The sequence below is a fragment of the Lontra canadensis genome, unplaced genomic scaffold, assembly GCF_010015895.1.
Source record: "Lontra canadensis isolate GAN:19392208 unplaced genomic scaffold, GSC_riverotter_1.0 scaffold21, whole genome shotgun sequence".
Classification (NCBI taxonomy): domain Eukaryota; kingdom Metazoa; phylum Chordata; class Mammalia; order Carnivora; family Mustelidae; genus Lontra; species Lontra canadensis.
In genome coordinates this window covers 20125244-20140160 of record NW_022631015.1, presented here as the reverse complement: position 1 = coordinate 20140160, position 14917 = coordinate 20125244, and the positions used below count along the sequence as shown (strand labels likewise).

Below are 14917 nucleotides of genomic sequence, written 5' to 3'. Positions count from 1 at the left end.
TCTCAGAAGGGTCTTGTACTCTCCTGGAGGATTTGAAGCAGGGGAAAGACGTCATCAGAAACTTCCTTAAAAATCCAGCTCTGGAGAGAGCATCTGCTGCTAGCAAGAAATGAGGAGAGAGGGAAACAAAAACAGAGCCAGGGATGCTTAGGAGGTAAACCAGAAAAGACTTGGTGACTCAGTTAGCCGTGCAGAAGAAGGCGTCCCAGGTGAATCCCAGCTTCTAGCTTGGACCCACTCTAAAGATAGACAACGTAAGAAGAAATTGGGTGAAGACAATGGATTAGCTTCAAACGTGTTTAACGCAACGTACCTTCTAGATAGCTACATGGAGACTTACAGCAGTACAGTGAGAACGGGAATGTGGATTTTAAGAGAGTAAGAGAGTCAAGGGGCTGGACACGAAGTCAGCGGTTAATGAGTTATTGAAGTCATTGGGGACAGATGGAATCACACACAGAAAAATACATTCTTACAGTATTATAATAAGTGTTTCCTTGGCAGAAATACAGGAACTGAAAACTGCTTTAAAATTTCACTATACAGTTTCCTTTGTTTCAAAGTTTGTAAACCAATGTTCCAAAACAATCATAAAAGCCAATAATTATGCACTTTCCTTCCAAAGCAGTGAACTCCACTTCAAGGGGCACATGGATGGCTCAGTCGGTTAAGCACCTGCTTTTGGCTCAGGTCATGATACCAGGGTCCTGGGATTGAGCCCCATGTGGGGCTCCTTCTTCTTCTCCCTTTGCCCCTCCCTCTGCTCGAGCTCTCTCTCAAATAAATAAAATCTTTTTAAAAAAGAAAAAGTGGAGGGGCGCCTGGGTGGCTCAGTGGGTTAAAGCCTCTGCCTTCGGCTCAGGTCATGATCTCAGGGTCCTTGGGATCGAGCCCCGCATCAGGCTCTCTGCTCAGCGGCGAGCCTGCTTCCCCCTCTCTCTCTGCCTGCCTCTCTGCCTACTTGTGATCTCTATCTGATAAATAAATAAAATCTTAAAAAAAGAAAAAAACAGAAAAAGTGGACTCCACTTCTAGCAGTCCAATTAGAAACTCCTGTCTCCTGCCCACTCCAGCCTGAGTAGGGTTCCAACAGCTGATGGAACAGAACCCAGAGTCAGCAGGCACTGTCCTCCTGAAATTCTCATCAACACAGCAGTGCATGACCACCCCTCACTCACACAGAACTCTTACTTCTCTCCTACACTTCCCACCACAGCCTTGCCCCTCCTGTCTTTTGGCGGAGGATATAGCTGTAAGCCACAGATAAGCTACGAACTCCACTTGGAGCCATTGGTATAGGAGAAGATATGAGTAATGACTTCAGAAATAAAGACGGTGAAGAGAAATCCTATTGCTTTCAATATCTGTGAGAAAGCAGAGAAGGAGTCAGAACTAGAAAAGCATGGCTGGAATTACAAAATCCAGGCAAAACGAGGGTTTCCCTGCTTCGGATTGTCTTTGGGCATCTAAGTCCAACTAGCTTATCTCTAAGTGTACTATGCTCCTGGCAGGAGAACTGAGGTGGAGGGGAAGAGTACAGGAAGACTCCGCCAAATTTTAGGGGCTCAGGAGCCAATACTAGGGAAGAGGGGCACCAGGTAAGACTCCAGTATCCAATCCCCTGTCAGAAATCCAGGAAAACCAATGTTCCTCAAGCATCTGAAATTGAAAGAGCCTTCTTAGCAGAAATCTTTGATAGCCAGGTCTGGTAAAAAGAGACCAAGAAATATAAACGACCAAGAGTCTTAAAAGTACCAAATTCCCCAGGTTGACCTGAACTTGGCAACCTCCTCTGTGCCTTCAGTGAAATTCCTCAGCACTGTCCCACTGTCCTAACAAGACAGATGCACGGAGAGAGGAAAACCCCCGGAGACCTTCTGCTCACAGCTCCTAACAAAATGTTCTAAATAAAATACTTCCATATTCTGGAGACCTCTCCTTATCAGTACTCACATCTCCAGAAACAGAAATGTGAACCACCGGTATCTGGTCAGGCCTGTCTGCCAGAAGTTGCTTTGGCTTTGGGGGGCTTTCCTGACTTGCCCTAAAGATTTCTCAGGCTGCTCTGTAATAAAGAGGGTTGAAATGCATATTGTGTCAACAGACACTTCCTGGAAAGGAAATGAAAGGGAGGACAATACCTCACTCATCTGAAACAGCCAGACATACCTATAGGGGAGGCAGAGCAAGCCCAAAGTCTTTGTTTGGTGTTTTGAAAAGGAAAAACAGTTCAGTACAGATCTACTAAGAAAAATGTGCCAGTGACACTCAAGATGTGGTCACACCAGCTGCCCGTTTAGGTCAACTACAGTGCATTCACGAAGCTTGGGGCTGGAGACAAGCAGAATCCCAACCCACGGCACCCCCACAAAAGCAATCCACAGACTTGCTAATAACCTCCAGAAATAACAATGTTCCCCTCTGGATAACAGTAATGTGTATATCGAGTTCTGGCCCAGAATATACGTGGAGATATCTAGTCTCCAAAGTTCTGTCGTTCCCAGGGTGCCATAAAACATCATTTGAACACTCTCAAAATAAAGTTGTTTAATTTTTCTTTTTTTTTTTCTGTAATTATTGTTTATTTATTTATTTGACAGACAGAGATCACAAGTAGGCAGAAAGACAGTCAGAGAGAAGGGGAAGCAGTCTCCCTGCTGAGCAGAGAGCCCGACGAGGGGCTCGATCCCAGGACCCTGGGACCACAACCCGAACCAAAGGCAGAGGCCCCAACCCAGTGAGACACCCAGGCAGCCCAAGAAGTTTAATTTTTCTTAACCATTCCATGTCTATCATCACTGACCCCGGTGCTACCGGCTGAAAACGGACTGAACTACGGGCAGCAATCAAGGCAAGAGAAATTGACAAGAAAAAGCAGAAATGGGACTAAAGGACCCCCAAGAGCTGGGCTTGGGTTTGGATGCTTACTCTTAGCCCATCCGTCTCACAACCCACTTCGTGTACAAAGCTTTATGTAAGCTGTGAAGGGCAGCAGGCACGACCACTGCAAGGAGGACATGTCTGCCCTCCAAAAAGCCACTTATCTCCTTTCCTTGGGAAATTCTGCTGATGTATTTACTGTTTCTCGTCTGTCCGCCTAAAACTATCACCACATAATAAGTATGAGCATCATTTCAATAAAAGCAGAGCAGGAGGGGTTCCCGGCTGTTCATACTTCTTCGGGCCCTAGTGACAGAGGACAGAGCAGATTTATGGCCCTGGTCAAGTGTTTTTATCTTTCCATGGGAGAAAGATATTTAGGACTTACAAGAGTGAGATACTAGCAAGAATGCAGTCCCTCTAACTCGTTATCACTTGTAAATTCCCAGCCTGATTTGATAACAAATATCACTTTTTCTTCAGTGCCATTGGCAAAGGAAAGGAAAAAAGTCACTGTGATAACAAAGGTGTCATTATTTCTGGTAGCATTTTGCTGGGTCCTGTTAATAATCACACATGTAGTCAACTCATGGCCCTAGGTTCTCACATCACTAAATAAATACTGCCCGGTGGCAAATATTAGTATCCCCAACTTTGCATTCCAAAGGAGTCATGAAACCTATCAGAAAGGTCAGATCTCAGTAAATAAGGCCAAAGCAAAATTTAAAAAAAAAAAAAAAAGTCTATTCACACTACTTCCTAGTTTCGATATCAATTCCTGTGTCTCTGGCTCTCAGTGGCATTTCCAACAGACACAACAGTAGTCACTGTAATTCCATCATATCTGATATTATGCATTTGATTGTAGTAGTTTATAAAAACAGAGTCCTAGAAGCAATCCTGTAGCTTTCTTAAATTCTCAAGGACTCATACTATACTCCCCTTTTTAGAACTGAGAGCCAACTGGTCATTCTCAATTTTTGCTGTGCATCAGAAGCAGCTCTGAAGAACCTTTCTAAAAAAAGACATATCCTAAGACCCTACTCTACACTGACTAAATCAGGATGCTGGTAGCCAGGGCCCACACTTGTAAATCTAAACAAAACAAAACAAAACAAAACAAAAAAAACCTCTTCAGTGATTATACTATATAGCCAGGGTCCTGAAATACTATGCAGCTTCAAGTGATAGGTCAATCACCAAACTCTAAAACCTCAAAGAAACCTGAGAAATGCAAAAATTAGCACATTCCTTTTACAGGGAGGAGCCAGATCTGTTGAGAAACTTGCCCAGGATCAGATGACTCATTAGAATTAGAATTGCCCCCAGAACTATAGTTCCCCCAAAACAAGAATGTTATATGCAGATGGAATCTCCCCTAAAAGATAAAATATGGACCCCAAAAGATACTGCTTTTGATTCCTTAAAATACAATTACTTTTTTATAAGGGGGGGAAAAAAGCATAAAATTGGGTTTATCACTTTTTCTACTCCATTTTCTACAAACACCTCCTGAATTTCTTTCACATGAAAAGTTTACCTGTTATAGCTCATGTGTGAAAATTAACCAACATCTGCATAAAGACTGTAGGAAATATACAAGAATCCTATTAATAGGGATAAGCCACAGAGGATAGCTGATTATTATAAATACTCAGTGAAGATTGGCTGACCCCTTTACCAACTGGGTAAGAAGTTCCTAATTGTCGAAATTATGGCTCACAACCATTGTTTATAGTTTTCATTCTAGCTGCTTTAATTATCAAAGACAAGACCCAGATTGCCCCCCCCCCCACCAAAGTCAAGTCACCTCCAGGAAGGTATTTACATACCCCAAACCAGTTAGGATAGATCATTTAATGATCAAATAACATATTTATTCTTTTTTAAGATTTTTTTTTTAAAGATTTTATTTATTTGACAGAGAGATCACAAGTAGATGGAGAGGCAGGCAGAGAGAGAGAGAGAGAGGGAAGCAGGCTCCTTGCTGAGCAGAAAACCCGATGCAGGACTCGATCCCAAGACCCTGGATCATGACCTGAGCCGAAGGCAGCAGTTTAACCCACTGAGCCACCCAGGCGCCCAACATATTTATTCTTAAAGAAAACTTTTAAATGCAATCCCAGTGGAAGGGAAGAAAAGGGAAGAAGGTGGTGACATTTCCTTTGTTAAACTTCACAATAAATTTACACCCCAATTCAGCAAGTGCTTTCTCAGTGGCTTCACAGTAGCTGAGATAATTATACAACTGCCTTCTTGATGTATGAGTCCTCATTGAGAGAAGTCAGCTGAATCCCAAGGACAGCATTCCAAGGCGTTGAAAAGAATTCTATCAATACACACCCACTGTGTGGCTTGGTGCAGGCAAGATTTCCCCCTGCCCCAGTGAAGGAGACAGGAGAGAGGATGGAGCATAGTTCACTTTGTTGACAGGGATGCAGGCAGGTAAGTGAAAAGTGCTGATGTTCAAGTACTTATCAGACACCAAGAACTGATCTCATCTTACATATTACCTCCAGGAAATTATAAATGCTAAAGGATGAAAAAGCCTCATCTAATATGTTTACGCTCTCATAGAGCCTAGAATAATGCCTCAAATGCGATGGAGAATGAGTAGACAGTTGATGAGTTGATTGAAAAAGAAAGTCCAGAACTTCAGTCCCAAAGGGCGTGGGGGTTCCCCGCAATTAACAGCATTCCACACAATAATGCTGAAGTCTCGTTTTGTCCTCACTCTTCCCATCTGAATCTCTGGTGAAGGCCAAGATTCTAGTCCCTGGCAGGAGCACAATTTAGATGTAAATGAATGAAGAGTAAGCTATCTTCAAGGACTCTAACAAGTTTATATATTTTAACCTTATTTCCTGTTTCTTCCTATTGGAGTGTCAGCTCTATAAAGGCAGGACGTCGTGTCTGCACACAGACATTACAAACACGACTAAGTGAATACTTAGGAGAAAGGAGGTAACCAATATACCTGTATCAACTATGTGTTACCAAACAAATAAATACTGAGGTAACAACACAGCGGCTTGGCCCTGGAGAGACAGGAACCATAGACATCATCCCCCCTGGTTCCTCTCACTCTCATCGTCGTGTAATGTGATTTGAGCTGAACTGAAAGCTGAAACGTTCCTGTTAGAAGTCTTCTCCACTTATGTAATATTAACACTGTAGAAATGCAAAACGATATGTGTTTTGCAATAAACTCTCATACCAATCCCATATACATCTTAGCCCCAGGCCAGAAGAATGCATGGCCAAAAGCACACGGCCAGCAGGAGCCCCAAAGCCCCTTCTGTATCATGTTTTAGGCAACAGGACCCTAACGTTCCCTGTTCAAAGAGCCCAAGCTCCCTTACATTGCGACTGTGCAGAATTTGCCCCCAGATACTCGCCCGGGCTTTGACAGACAACTCCGAGGCCCGTGAGGCACGGTGGGGACAGGCAGACACAGCTGATTTTCAAAATCAGGTTCATGCTTCTGCTCACACCACCTGGCCAGGTGAAGACTTCTCAAGAATTTGGAAACTCAAAATTCAAACCTGGCCTTTAAGGTTATCATGAAGGTGTATTTCTCAGAGTAGGAAAACTGCTAAACATAGTGACAGTTTGGGTTTATTTTTTTTACTTTGATTTGTAACTTCCAAATATTTAGATATACAGCCTGTGACCCGCATTCACATTCCAGCTCTGGGCACCGCAAAGAAAGCAGCGGGGCGTAAAGAAAGCAGGCTCGGGGCAGGTGGCGGACGGGAGGGTACCGGGCCAGTAATCGGGAGAACCAGAACTCAAACCCAGTTCTCTGCAACCTCGGTGTCCCTTCCCAGAGCCACCCCTCTCCCCTCAACTCTACTGCTTCCAAAGGACCCGTGCATGCTCTCGCGCGTGTCGTGGTTACATCAACCCTGAAGCGTTGAGGCCACCGGTCCAGGAGCCCACAGGTTCCCCTCCGGCATCCTGCATTTCCTGGTGGCCAACACCACGGGAGCCAGACGCAGGCAACTCTGCGTCCAAATGTTTGTTCTGCGTGTGCATGCTTGTCGCTCCCCGCTGCGCGGAGAGCACTTCTGCTAGAGGTAAGCAAGCAGTGACACGGGCCTCACAAGAAGCAGCCTGAGGCTTCCGAACGCACATCTTTTTACAACTCTAAGCCCAGAAGTGCATTAGTGTTCTTGCAAAACAGGCTGGACGGCAGTTTAGAAAGCCCACATATAATACCTTCATAAGACCTGTACTTAAAGATCCTTTCATCCAAGAAATTCAAAGTACTTTACGAGCTCAGAGCCATTCAGCCAAACACTCCAGGGAGGAATGCAGGTGGCTCGGGTTATGCTTGTTGACAAAGAAACTGAGGCAGGCTGACAGCCCTAAGTACTGTGCCTTAAAAACAGTCTGTGCTTTTGGAAAATGAATGGCTTTCAACATCCACAAAAGCACTGGGGAGGGGGGACTTGCACTATTTTTGTAGAAATTATATCGAATGTAACAGAAGTAAATACAGTGTCACAGAAATCTTGCCTTGTTGTACTTCATTCAACCAAAAGGCCAAAAATGTATGCTCTGTCCACGGCAAATAGCCTATCGTTAAATTTGAGATCCTAGTGCCTTTCAAAATGCAAATTCCACAATCCCAAATTTTAAGACAGAAATTCCCCCCCCCCCAACACACACGCACCAAATAAAATTAGGCTTTTACACCTTTGGCCAAAAAGCACTTAGCAAAGGTGATTAGCATGTTCCCTCTAGTCTAGATAGAATCAATTTCAAACCAAAGAGATTAGTTTCATTTGCTTTTTTAGTGGGAGGTAAATGGCCCCAGGGAAGTATGTTTGAGCGGGTTGGAGGAAGCACTCTCTTACATATAAGGAAGGTTGGGCATTCAGGAAGAATAAAACTTATAAAGAAGCTGTTGCCATTACCTTCATATATAATCCAAACAAACTCTGTGTTGAAAACATGAGTCTCAAACTTCTACTCTTAAAAATCCAACACTTAGTGAGCACTTGCTGTATGCTAACCACTATTCTGGGTGTTCAGAATAAACTATTTTACAGATGAGGAAACTAGCTCAGAAAAAAAAAGTTGATCCACGCAGTCTCAAGGAGCTTACAGTGACACTGGAGAAATAACCACTTGTTCAGTCAGTAAGCTGAAGTGCCCAGGATGGGAACTATGCAGATATGTATCAGTGTCTCCTGGGCAGCTGTCCCTCGAATGGAGGACTGCACAGGTCAAGCAGGTTTCCAACGGGTACCTAGGAGACGTGGGATCAAGGCAGGGGAGGAAGAACAGAGGGGCTGGGGCAGGGGAAAAGGGTTTACAGAGAGGAGGTCCCTTCCAACGGGGAAACTGGGGGTGGGGGTGGGGGGAAGCAACTTTAGACTGGAGGACATTGCTTATGCTAATGCACCAAGACATTCAAGAAACAAACTCAGAGTCACCTGGGTTGTCTGACATGGCTACGGAGAATGAGGATACATGAGACGAGTTGGTCAAACGTAACCTGGGGCTGGAAAGGTATGGAGAAACAGGCATTAGATATTAGACGTACACAACTGCAAAAGTAATCAACTCCTCCGTAAGATAAGGTTCCTTGGGGGGGGGGCTCCCCTGATTCTAGCACAGGTGGTTTCTGTCTCCTATTGTTTCAAGAACAGACTGGTATTCTTCCTTTGTCATTAGAGCTAGCACTTCGATAATGTGAGCACCTAACTTAGATTAAGTTATTTCAGACGAACCCAAAAAGGTAACTTCTAGTACAGTTACAGTATTCTAATAGGACTGAGGCATCATGGGGGGCCAGAACAAACACCTGCTAAATGGGAGTTTCTGGGCTTCATGTCCCCAAACATGGCCCAAACTGAAGTGCAGGATGATTATGAAGGATTTCCGTTCTCTCTTAATTACCAGAGCTCCTTCCTCCCGTCCTGTGCACCCGTGTCATGCAAGTGTCGTGGACTCCCCAGGACATGACAGATAAGCTCATGAACACCATCTCCCCATCCATTACTTGGTATCTGCTGCCCTCCTCCTCTGCTCAGTCCCAAGCAGGGTTCTCCGCCACCAAGAACCAACGTCAGGGCCATGGAGTGGCTCTGTCGGTGGAGTGTCCAACTCTTGATTTCAGCTCCGGTTGTGATCTCAGGGTCATGAGATCGAGCCCCATGTCCTGCTCAGCGTGGAGTCTGCTTGAGATCCTCTCCCTCTGCCCCCCTCCCCACTAGCACATTCTCTCTCTCAAAAAACAACACAAAAACAAAAACAAAAAACAAAAAGCAAAAAACAGAAACCAAAAACCAATGTCAAAGGTGCTAATGCCTGATGTACTAATTTAGCTGCTGAAACACCAACAATGTTACCTCCACCCCCTATCCACACCACCTACTCTTATTCTGCCAAACCCAATCTGTGACGGAGTTACTGGTCACCTCACATATGCAATGTGGCACACAGATACTGGTCAGTGGGCTCTCCTCACTTTCTGGTTTCACTTTAAACACTGTCCAATCTCCCTAGGTTCCCACCATGATTCCAGGAGGTGTCAACTGTAGACTAACCCAAAGGACTGTCAGCATGCTCTCCTTGAAACCTTCCTCCCCACCAGTAACACATTCTGAAGTTCGGTTCACACACACAGTCTTCCATCGGTTTACAACCTCCTTCGAACAAACGTAGGAGACGCGAAGATTTCACAATTCAGGTTCTGAGATTGGTAAAATACTTAGAATGGCTCATGGCACATCGTAAGCACTCATTAACCATTACTCATTCCCATAAGCACTATTCTTAGATGCGTACACTTAACATACAGTTACTGCTTGGACTGTCTAAGGCACGAGCAATGGTGACCTATCCTTCCAATATTTCTTGTCCAAGTCAACTAAGTCTTCCCATAGAACAAGGTCTTTCCCACAGGTTCCTCAAACAATGACAAAAATAGACTCCTGGAAACCAAAACACCAGGCCTCCAGACTTGCCCAGACAAGACTGAATTTAAGAATATGAGTAAGCACAGATCAGGCCAAGGCCATACCACTGGTCGCAACTAAAAGTCGGCTTTCCCACATGCATTTAAAACTATCCACTGAAAAAGAAAAGACACACGTGTCCTTGGATGGGCTTTGGAACGATAGTATAGACTGTACACCTGACTCAAGAGCTCCCTCCTACTGACCTGATAAACAGATAGCCAAAAGACAATCATGGCAACACGCCTTGCATTTTGGTTGACATGGTGACCCAAACCCAGCGAAGATGAGACCGTGTGACCTCACCCCAGGATGGAAGCCAGAGGTTTCACTTGAGATCTTTGCCTTTAATCAGATCTGGAAAGCGTTTCACTTGCTTTATTTTTCGGAAAAGCAGAAGGTAGCAGGGACCCAAGGAGGCGAGAAGGTAGAACCACAAACTGTCCAGACTCCACTACCCTAAATTACTTGATGAATAAATTCCCTTGTTCCAGTTTCAATAGAGGGTAAACAACAACTAAAAATATCTGATCTTCATCAAGGTTTAAATCTCCTCTTCTCTTCCTGTATCAGGGGAAGAAAATTCATAGCTTCCTCCCCAAAGGGTATCCCTTCAGTACAACCTCAAGCAAACCCTGCTTCCTCCTTCTTCTACCTTTATACCCTATTCCTGCCACTCCTCAGTCTGTCCACCACAACCGGCTAACCATGACAGAGGCCAGCATCCTAGCACATCCCTTCCTCCCAGTGCGCCTCAGTGGGAAAGGCACGATCACACTCATTTTAGACATCGTCCTAACTGTTGCTGGTCGACGATTTCAGGCCAGTTTCTTCAGCTCTCTGGGCCTCCACTTCTGCCATCGGTGAAATCGATTCTATCTCTGCAGCCCCAGCGGCCACCAAAATCCTCCCAAGTCAGGAGCCCACAGGGTGTCGCACCGCGCACAGACACAAAGAATGATGGGAGACCAGACCCCAGTCTTACCGTATGGGTGAAAGAGCTCTGTCCTTGGAGGTGGGGGTCACCTAGGGAAAAAATTAAGACAACTGAATTTGGGGAGGGAAAAAAGCAAAGCAAAGAAACGCTTCATATCTTATCCCCCAAGTGGAATTCAACAGCGTGAGGGCCAACAGCACAATGGACAGTAGCTGCAAGGAGCCCAGGGGTACACCTGAAACCCTCCCTCCCCACCCGCGCAGAGTATTTTTGTATCTGATGTAACTAGAAAGGGAAAATTAGGCAGATGGAGGGTTTTTTTATATACTGAAAAAAAAAATGAGAATATAGCACTGACGTTACAAAAATGGTTTAACAAGTCTTATTTCACTATGGATTCTAAGTAATTTTAAGTGTTTTTAGATGTGAAGAGAGTTTATTAGGTGCTACAAAGCATAGGCAACCAAAAAATAATTTGTCAACTGAACTGAACTGGTCTCTCTACTCTATCTTTTTAGGAAAGATCAAGCTGGGGCCAGAATGTTCCACTCTGCTCCATCCTCCTCATTTATTGAATGTCCCACGTGTCAAGAACACATGTTTAGAAGCTCCAAATAGAGGAGGCCATAATTATGACCACATATGTGGAAGAATTTAATCAGTTAATGTCTCAGGGTCTACCCAAACGCTGACAGCACACAATCAATGTAAGAAGCTACTTTGTAGATTGGATTTTCTTTTCCCTCGAATTTGAGATACAGAAGTCTGTGTGGCTTGACTTCCCTGGAAAATTTCCAGATTTTGTCCTTCAGTTTCAACTTGGTAGATGGGGCTTTGTTTCTTAAAGACACTAGTGAACAGTTTTGCTGAATGGCTCTTAAATCTGTTTTTAAGAACAGTTTAGGTATTCTTTGCAAGCAAGCGGCTTCTGTTATTCCCATCGTGTTATTTTATTTGAGATTTTTTTCATCTTTCTTCTCCGTTTTAGATCCTCTCTCTTGGTGGCAGGCCTAAGTGCTCAGGTAATATACATACAAATGCTTCAACGGACAGATGGGTAAGTATCATCTCATGGTGCCCATACTTCTTAGCGAAAAAAGTACCCACAGCAGAGTGCACTAATTCCATCCCCTCAAGTGCTATAATGATCCCTGCAGGGGGTAGTTTGCAACTAAAATTGCAGTACATTGGATATATAAATTAAGACTCACAATAATGCTTGACAATACAATGAACCAAGTTTTCTAATATTCCTATTTCCAATCCACACAGTGCATAAAACTGGAAAAATTACTTTAAAACCAGTAGCAACATCAAACTTGTTAAAACCATTTTTTTTTTGCAATGTCAGGGCTATATCATTTTTTTTTTAAATAAATGGTTTTCATGAATGAAATATATACTCCAAGAGGGCAAAACTCCAAAGAGAGATCTTTTTTTTTTTTCCTTAATTGGAGAACTTTTCAGCTTCTGTAGGTTAATCTCCATAGGGGCAGGATACCTGGAAACTCATTTACTACCCATATTGAAGACATCTTTACGAAAGTGCTAAATCCCAACCGAGTATCTGGTCATTAACTTTTAATACATTATTATCCCCATTTTATGGCTGAGGAAATGAAGGCAGAGAGAAATCAAAGCTTCTGCCCAGGGTGAGACTGACAGTAAGTGGTAGAATCGGAAAGCTGAATCGGAGAACTCCAGCTCCGAAGAATTTAGCACTATTCAATATCACCCTGGTAGCAGCACTCAAGTCCCTACTTATTTGTCCTAGAAAACATCTTACACTAAGGCCAGACTAACACAGGTCCAAATCTGAGAGATTTAGATACAGAAATGACTAGAAGCCCTGAACTTGCAGATTCCTTTGCTCATGAGACATTCTTCCTGCACAAAGCCCAGAAAGTGGGTTCTGACAAGGGGCCCCTGAATTATGGGGATCAGGGAGAGCCCACGACTGTCTACCCACTTGTTCACCTGCTTTCAGTTATCGGGATATACTCTGCCTCCTAAACTGTGCATAGACCAAGGAATGTCAAGGGCATCAATATTTATATCCCATGAACCTGAAGGTCAGTTCAAAAGGGTACCAGTTATTTATGGGAATGTTTTAGTCACCTCAGGCAGAGAGGAGAAAGCGAAGAGCTTGGAAACGTTCCCATGTTACCTTCGTCTTTAAAAGAAGTCTACAGCCAACCACGAAGACATTCCAAAGTCAAGGGTAAAAGGAGTATTTTAAACATAAAAATATCACTTGTCACAGTCACTTTCCATGAATTTAATGCCCCCAATAAGTCAAAAGATCTCATCGCATTATATAATACCTGAAAACTCTCAGAAATAAGCAACTCTGAAGCGAGGATATACCTTAATCTGAGGGTGATGTTTGTTCTAAATGCACTGTCTGTGATTTGTAAAGAACATGAAAATAAACTAAGCACGGAAACCTGTATCTAGAGTCACTGGTGATGAAACAACCCATTTGAACATTACGGGATACCCCATTATATCCCATTTTACTTCTGTAGTTGATTGTTTAAAAAAAAAAAAAAATCCCATGGGATAAAACCCTCTCCAAGGTCAGCTAAACCCTTTTGCCCTAAACACACACACACACACACACACACACACACACACACACACACGAGTTGGGAAAAACTCTATTCCCTCTCCAATCCCCCATTTCATCACTTCAAAACTGGAATGAAGAACATATAAATAAAAATGAACGATTCAAAGAAACAGGCTAATTTTTGGTAAGCTCCAGAAAAGATAACGCTGCTAAATTTGTCATTACACTTCTAAAGTTCCATCCTAAGAACTCACAAAAATAATCTGCGTTCTGTAATGAGGCCACTGCATTCCTCTGATGTCCCAACAACCTAACAATGTCCAGAAATAAAAGCACGGGATGAAGAGATACAAAATTTAAGAATACCTACATAATTTAATCAGCGTGGATACACTCCCCCTTTTTAATGGAAATCTGGAAAGAGTAAGATGGGAACATTGGGAGGACTCTACTGCTGGCACCGAATGAGTGTGTCCACAGGGTTTCAAATACTGTTTACTCCCATTTGAAACCTTTGAGTCTTATCTTCCTGTTTTGGCTAGAGGTCTCTAGATGAAGGGTCTGTGGCGTTATAAACTACGCCATTACTCACTTTCCTCCACTATCCCCACTGGAACAGGAAGGAGGTAAATCTTGGAGTCCTCCACGTCCACCCCTTAATCATACACACGAATACCCCTCAAAGCAATAAATCTGCCTTTCACTGTGGCACCATGATTCACACCTAAATCACAGCGGAGGAGACCCGTGACTCAGAAACAGCCGTGCCCCAAGAAAGGTATCTTAATTCATTAAAAATAAGAATACTTAGGCAAACGGGTGTTGTTTCTTCTCAAGTAAGACATCACACCAGCAAGTATATCATTCTAATTAAGAGTCATCAGCCGTGTTAAAGGCAAATTTTATAGAGCAAAGCTTTCCAAACAGAACATTTCAGGACTCAGTACCCTTTCTAAGCTCTATTAAAAGCAAACATCTATATCATGTTAACGCACTTGGGCATGACTTTAATTAGTGAAATTGGCCCTGTTGTTAGCATGACTTTCCTCTCATAAATTTGTCAGGGAAGAAACATGACCAATCCTAAGTTTGTAAGATGCTACCTAATTTTATTAAAAAAAAAAAAAAAATCTTAATTTTCCATAGAAGTGGTTAAGAATCCAAATATACTATCAATTCTAAGAAAAAATATTTGAAGTTAACCCATTTTCCAAAATTCTGTGCCTATTTCCTCACTACGCCTTGAGGAAAAAGAACACATGTACTCAGTAATCAGAGGCTTCTTCTATTAAAAAAAAAAAAAAAGAAGAAGAAGAAGAAGAAGAAAAGAAAAGAAAAAGCAACTTCTTTTCAGGTTTATGTGAATTTTGTAAGTTTGGGTGGGTTTTCCTACTCGATACACCAGTGCATTGCTTCTGTTTATTTGTCTTGTTGGGGAGAGGCAGGAACAGAGAAGTGCACCGTCAATACTTTTAAGGACATTAAAATCTCTCAAGCTGGGGGATAAGAACAATGCCTCCCTCTTGCCAAGCAAAAGCCAGCAGCCAACAGAACAAG

The 14917-nt window shown here is 43.2% G+C and overlaps 1 pseudogene; it reads right to left on the bottom strand.

The window, feature by feature from the left end:
* The window catches only part of LOC116870055, a 147723-nt pseudogene that overhangs the window by 116329 nt on the left and 16477 nt on the right, over positions 1-14917 (bottom strand).